Source organism: Gopherus evgoodei, chromosome 1, assembly GCF_007399415.2.
Source record: "Gopherus evgoodei ecotype Sinaloan lineage chromosome 1, rGopEvg1_v1.p, whole genome shotgun sequence".
NCBI lineage: Eukaryota > Metazoa > Chordata > Testudines > Testudinidae > Gopherus > Gopherus evgoodei.
Genome location: NC_044322.1, coordinates 284,321,595 through 284,327,594, shown reverse-complemented (window position 1 = coordinate 284,327,594; position 6,000 = coordinate 284,321,595).

The following is a 6,000-nucleotide window of genomic DNA, read 5'->3' as shown; positions in this document are numbered from 1 at the left end:
TTCAGTGGCGTGCCTGCAGGAGGTCCACCAGTCCTGCGCCTGCGGCATATCTGCTGCCAAATTGCCACCGGCAGTTCAGCAGCTGGTCCTCTGAGAGGGACTGAGGGACCCGCCACTGAATTTCTGCCGAAGACCTGGACGTTCCTCCCCCTTCCAGGGGCTGACCCAAGCAGCAGCTTGCTGTGCTGGTGCCTGGAGCCAGCCCTGGATCCAGCATTTCAAACGGTGGACACTGGATTCACTTTTAAAAGATTCCCATGATTAATCAGAAATATTAGTAATGTTTGGGTGCCTGTGACTGATTTTTATGTCATTGTTATATAAAAAACAAAGCAGGAAAACATGAATCGGAAAAGACAGATGGTTTATATGCAGTGAAGAAAAGGGAGATTCCTATTTTTCATATATTCATGCCTCGGTAAATGGGTAGAATAACTCACACCCCTTTCTTCCAACACTCTTCCTTTGCTTTCTCTGTCCCACTGTTTCCCCTGCAGTGTCTCTCTAACTAGAACAGCCAAACAAATGGTTTCCTTCAGAACCACTGTTAACAGGAGGGACTGCATATTTTTCAATTTTTTTAAACACAGTGTTATGAAACATATTGCACTTTACCAATGTAATTTGACCTCTGCCATTAGTGTTTAGTAGTGGAAAATCCTAATTGTCTGTGTGAAGCAGATAAAAATAATGTTAAATGATCATTTTTTCCTAACATTGCTTTCTATTTGATTTCCAAAAATTTACATACAGCTTATGTCAGTTCAGGACAATTTACCTGTATTGCCCCTCTATGATCCACCAAAGGCAGCCACTTTCAGAGTTCAGGCTCCCCAGCCGTCACTTCTCTTTGGTGGTGGTGTCCCACTACCTCCTGACTAGTTTTTTTTTTCCAGGCTGCTTGTCTACACTGTGAATTCCCCACCAAGTCAGACTGCCTAAATGGGCCTGATTTATGCTCTAAGCAGCATAATTGCGCATAGGTGTAAATTACCACACAGTCTTTCTAAGCAAGCACATTTATTCTTAAAGAGAAAGCATTAACAGAGGAAACATATTAAAAAAATAAAAATATGCTAATAAGTTTACAAGAGATCACCTCAACTCCAACAAGAGCTCTGGCAAGTGTTCAATCCTTCAAATCCCACTGAGGTTTTTTTCTGTGGTTACAAGTTCATAACCACCTTGGCTCATAACAAGCATCTCCTTGAATGGTGCAGAAAATAGGACAGAAAAGGTGGAGGAGTTGCATTGTATGTAAGAGAGCAGTATGACTGCTCAAAGCTCCAATACAAAACTGCAGAAAAACCTGAGAGTTTCTGGATTAAGTTTAGAAGTGTGAGCAACAAGGGTGATATCGTGGTGGGAGTCTGCTATAGACCTCCAGACCAAGGGGATGAGGTGGACAAAGCTTTCTTCAGGCAACTAACAGAAGTTACTAAATCAAAGGCCCTGATTCTCATGGGGGACCTCAATCACCCTGATATCTGCTGGGAGAGCAAGACAGCAGTGAACAGACAATCCAGGAAGTTTTTGGAAAGTGTAGAAGACAATTTCCTAGTGCAAGTGCTGGAGGAACCAACTAGGGGCAAAGCTCTTCTTGATCTGCTGCTCACAAACAGGGAAGAATTAGTAGGGAAAGCAAAAGTGGATGGGAACCTAGGAGGCAGTGACCATGAGATGGTTGAGTTCAGGATTCTCACACAAGGAAGAAAGGCGAGCAGCAGAATACGGACCCTGGACTTCAGAAAAGCAGACTTTGACTCCTTCAAGAAACTGGTGGACAGGATCTCCTGGGAGAATAACATGAGGGGGAAAGGAATCCAGGAGAGCTGGCTATATTTTAAAGAATCCTTATTGAGGTTGCAGGAACAAACCATCCCAATGTGTAGAAAGAATAGTAAATATGGCAGGCGACCAGCTTGGCTTAACAGTGAAATCCTTGCTGATTTTAAACACAAAACAGAAGGTTACAAAAAGTGGAAGATTGGACAAATGACCAGGGAGGAGTATTAAAATATTACTCAGGCATGCAGGAGTGAAAACAGGAAGGCCAAATCACACTTGGAGTTTCAGCTAGCCAGGGATGTTAAGAGTAACAAGAAGGGTTTCTTCAGGTATCTTAGCAACAAGAAGAAGGTAAAGGAAAGCGTGGGCCCCTTACTGAATGGGGGAGGCAATCTAGTGACAGAGGATGTGGAAAAAGCAAATGTACTCAATGCTTTTTTTTGCCTCTGTTTTTACAAACAAGGTCAACTCCCAGATTACTGCACTGGCAGCACAGTATGGGGAGGAGGTGACCAGCCCTCTGTTGAGAAAGAAGTGGTTCAGGACTATTTAGAAAAGCTGGATGAGCACAAGTCCATGGGGCCAGATACACTACATCCGAGGGTGTTAAAGGAGTTGGCAGATGTGATTGCAGAGCCATTGGCCATTATTTTTGAAAACTCGAGGTGATCAGGGATCGAGGTCCCAGATGACTGGACAAAGGCTAATATAGTACCCATCTTTAAAAAAGGGAAGGAGGAGAATCCGGAAAACTACAGGCCAATCATCCTCACCTCAGTGACTGGAAAAATCATGAATCAAGTACTCAAGGAATAAATTCTGAAGCACTTAGTGGAGAGGAAAGTGATCAGGAACAATCAGCATGGATTCACCAAGGGCAAGTCTTGCCTGAAAAACCTAATTCCCTTCTCTGAGGAGATAACTGGCTCTGTGGATGACGGAAAGCAGTGGATGTGTTATTCCTTGACTTTAGCAAAGCTTTTGATACAGTCTCCCACAGTATTCTTGCCAGCAAATTAAAGAAGAATGGGCTGAATGAATGGACTATAAGGTGGATAGAAAGCTGGCTAGATCATCGGGCTCAACGGGTAGTGATCAATAGCTCCATGCCTAGTTTGTACCCGGTATCAAGCGGAGTGCCCCAAGGGTTGGTCTTGGGGCTGGTTTTGTTCAATATCTTCTTTAATGATACAGAGGATGGCGTGGACTGCACCCTCAGCAAGTTTGCAGATGACACTAAACTGGGAGGAGTGGTAGATATGCTTGAAGGTAGGGATAGGATACAGAGGGACCTAGACAAATTAGAGGATTGGGCCAAAAGAAATCTGATGAGGTTCAACAAGGACAAGTGCAGAGTCCTGCACTTAGGATAGAAGAATCCCATGCACTGCTACAGACTAGAGATTGAATGGCTAGGCAGCAGTTCTGCAGAAAAGGACCTAGGGTTACAGAGGACAAGAAATTGGATATGAGTCGACAGTGTGCCCTTGTTGTCAAGAAAACTAACAGCATTTTGAGCTTCATTCGTAGGAGCATTGCCAGCAGATCGAGGGACGTGATCAATCCCCTCTATTCAGCATTGGTGAGGCCTCATCTGGAATATTGTGTCCTCTTTTGGACCTGACACAACAAGAAGGATGTGAAAAATTGGAACGAGTCCAGCAGAGGGCAACAAATATGATTAGGGGGCTGGAGCACATGACTTATGAGGATAGGCTGAGGGAACTGGGATTATTTAGTCTGCAGAAGAGAAGAATGAGGAGGGTTTTGATAGCTGCTTTCAACTAACTGAAAGGGGATTCCAAAGAGGATGGATCTAGACCATTCTCAGTGGTAGCAGATGACAGAACAAGGAGTAATGGTCTCAAGTTGCAGTGAGGGAGGTTTATGTTGGATATTAGGAAAAACGTTTTCACTAGGAGTGGTGAAGCACTGGAATGGGTTACCTTGGGAAGTGGTGAAATATCCTTCTTAGAGGTTTTTAAGGTCAGGTTTGACAAAACCCTGGCTGGGATGATTTAGTTGGGATTGGTCCTGCTTTGAGCAGGGGGTTGGACTAGATGACCTCCTGAGGTCCCTTCCAACCTTGATATTCTATGATTCTATCTGATGATTCTATGAATAGATCAAATCCTTCCAACCCTTCCCATGAAGGATTGGGGTCTCCTTTGGGCATAAGATCCTGTCTGTTTGCTAGATCAAAAAGCAGGCCCTGAGTCAACTTAAATTCAGGCTATTTATCCAAAAGTCCTTTCTTTGTTTGCTTTTTTCTAAAAAATCTAGTCTGAACCAGCATATGCAAGCCTCTCCAGGTGATGGTACTTCCCTGGAGGTGTTTGCCTAATCACATCCCGCCACTGTTCTTAGTTCCAGGAAAGCTATGATTTCCCTCCTGCATGGAATTAGGTAAAATCCCTATCCCGCAATGGTACTTAAATTTAAAACACTGAGATCTCCCAAAGATATTGGAGGAAATTGTCCTCTCTCTCACAGATCGAATAATGAATGACAAGGTGGGTAAAATGAGCCCCAGGGGCTAGACAAAATGGCTGCCGAACAAACCAATGTGGAGTCCCTATCTTGTAAAATGCAATGCATGGCTGTTTGTGACCCTTGGACTACCAAACACAAAGCAGTCAATTAAGATTTTTTGATCTGAAGTGGGAGATTTTGAAACTGTTGACCCACCAGTTGTTGTCTGAGACAGCAGGGCCCTGTGAGGACAAAAAGAAGCCTCACCAGTGGAAAGGCTGATGCTATAGTACATTTTTAGAGGCAGGTGGGGGGATCATGTTTAGGGGGTTGGATAATGCAAAAATAAACCATTTTCCTGCATTCTCTGATACACCAGGATTTGGGAAACTCTGGAAAATTGAAGTCTGAGCAGAAGTATGAAATGAGAACAGAGGCTGCAATCCTGAAGAATTTATAGCCTTCCTATCTAGCTTTCAGAAAAATATTGTCAAGCTTAGTGGGGTAGTAGTGGATGTAGCCTGCCATGACTGTCCCAGCATTATTTTTTGCCCTTCTGAATTCATGCCATGCACAAACAAACCTGCTGTCCATGTCCGCAGCATGCCTACTTCCATGTTGTTCAGAGAGCATGGGAAAGGGTGGTGCAGTGTTCCATTGCCTGGCTCATCAGAAGTGTGGGGGAAGTGTTTCTGCTGCAATTGATATTTACATGGTGCACATGCTCATTTAAGCTCAGACGAATTTTCATAACAAATGAATTTTAGTTTGTGTAGGTGGGAAGATATTTTTTGTTATTGACTAGCATAAACTTTTTTTCAGAAATATTTCAAACCATTTTCAGGGTGTCATATTTCTCCCTTTACCTTTATGAGTGACCAGCTTCTTGAATCCATCGGGTTGTTTCTGACCATCATGTTTCAAAGTGGAAGGCATTAAACATTCAACAGAAAACAGATTTCTTCAGAATTGCCGGGGTGAGAGAATTTCCAGATCCTAATTGCTGAGACTCCAGGAGGAATGAAGAAGAACTCAAAGAAATGGATGTATATATATATATATATATACTTGGAGATTTAGATCACACACCAAAACTGAACTTATTCAACTGGAATGTTCTCTATGACTATCAAGGTACTCCAGGTAAAGTTCTTCAGCTTCTTAAACAGATACAGGTTAAATTTCAATATTTTCCAAACAGGCCATTTAACATGAGGATTTTATTATTTCTCTAAAAGAACTGGATATAGAAAACAAGGCTTCGTGTATCATCAAGATTATAATGACCAATTATTACTACACTGAGAAACATTTTATATACATCTATTTACTTGTATATGTTTATTCTTCACATTTTGGTATTGATGCAAGAGAAGGGTCAATATTTTCCAAATATTTTGGAATATTATTAGTATTTCTCCAAAACAATTTGGTGCTTTAGAAAACAAGTAGAAAGCAAAGATTTGTATTTCAGTGAGAGTACGAAGCCAATTAGAATGAAAACCTCATGGATATAGATCTTATGTACATGCATTTTGTGTTATTCATTTATTGTATCATAATTAAGCTAAATCTCTATATAATTATTAAAATTTAGCATGCATACATTGCATCTGTTTGCATCCAAGCTATACATTTTCTGCTTTCTGATCCCCCTTTTCTATATATTCAATGCAGTTGTTGTATTATATGCATTGGTATCTATAGCATTGCACAGTCTATATTTTAGTACATCTTTTA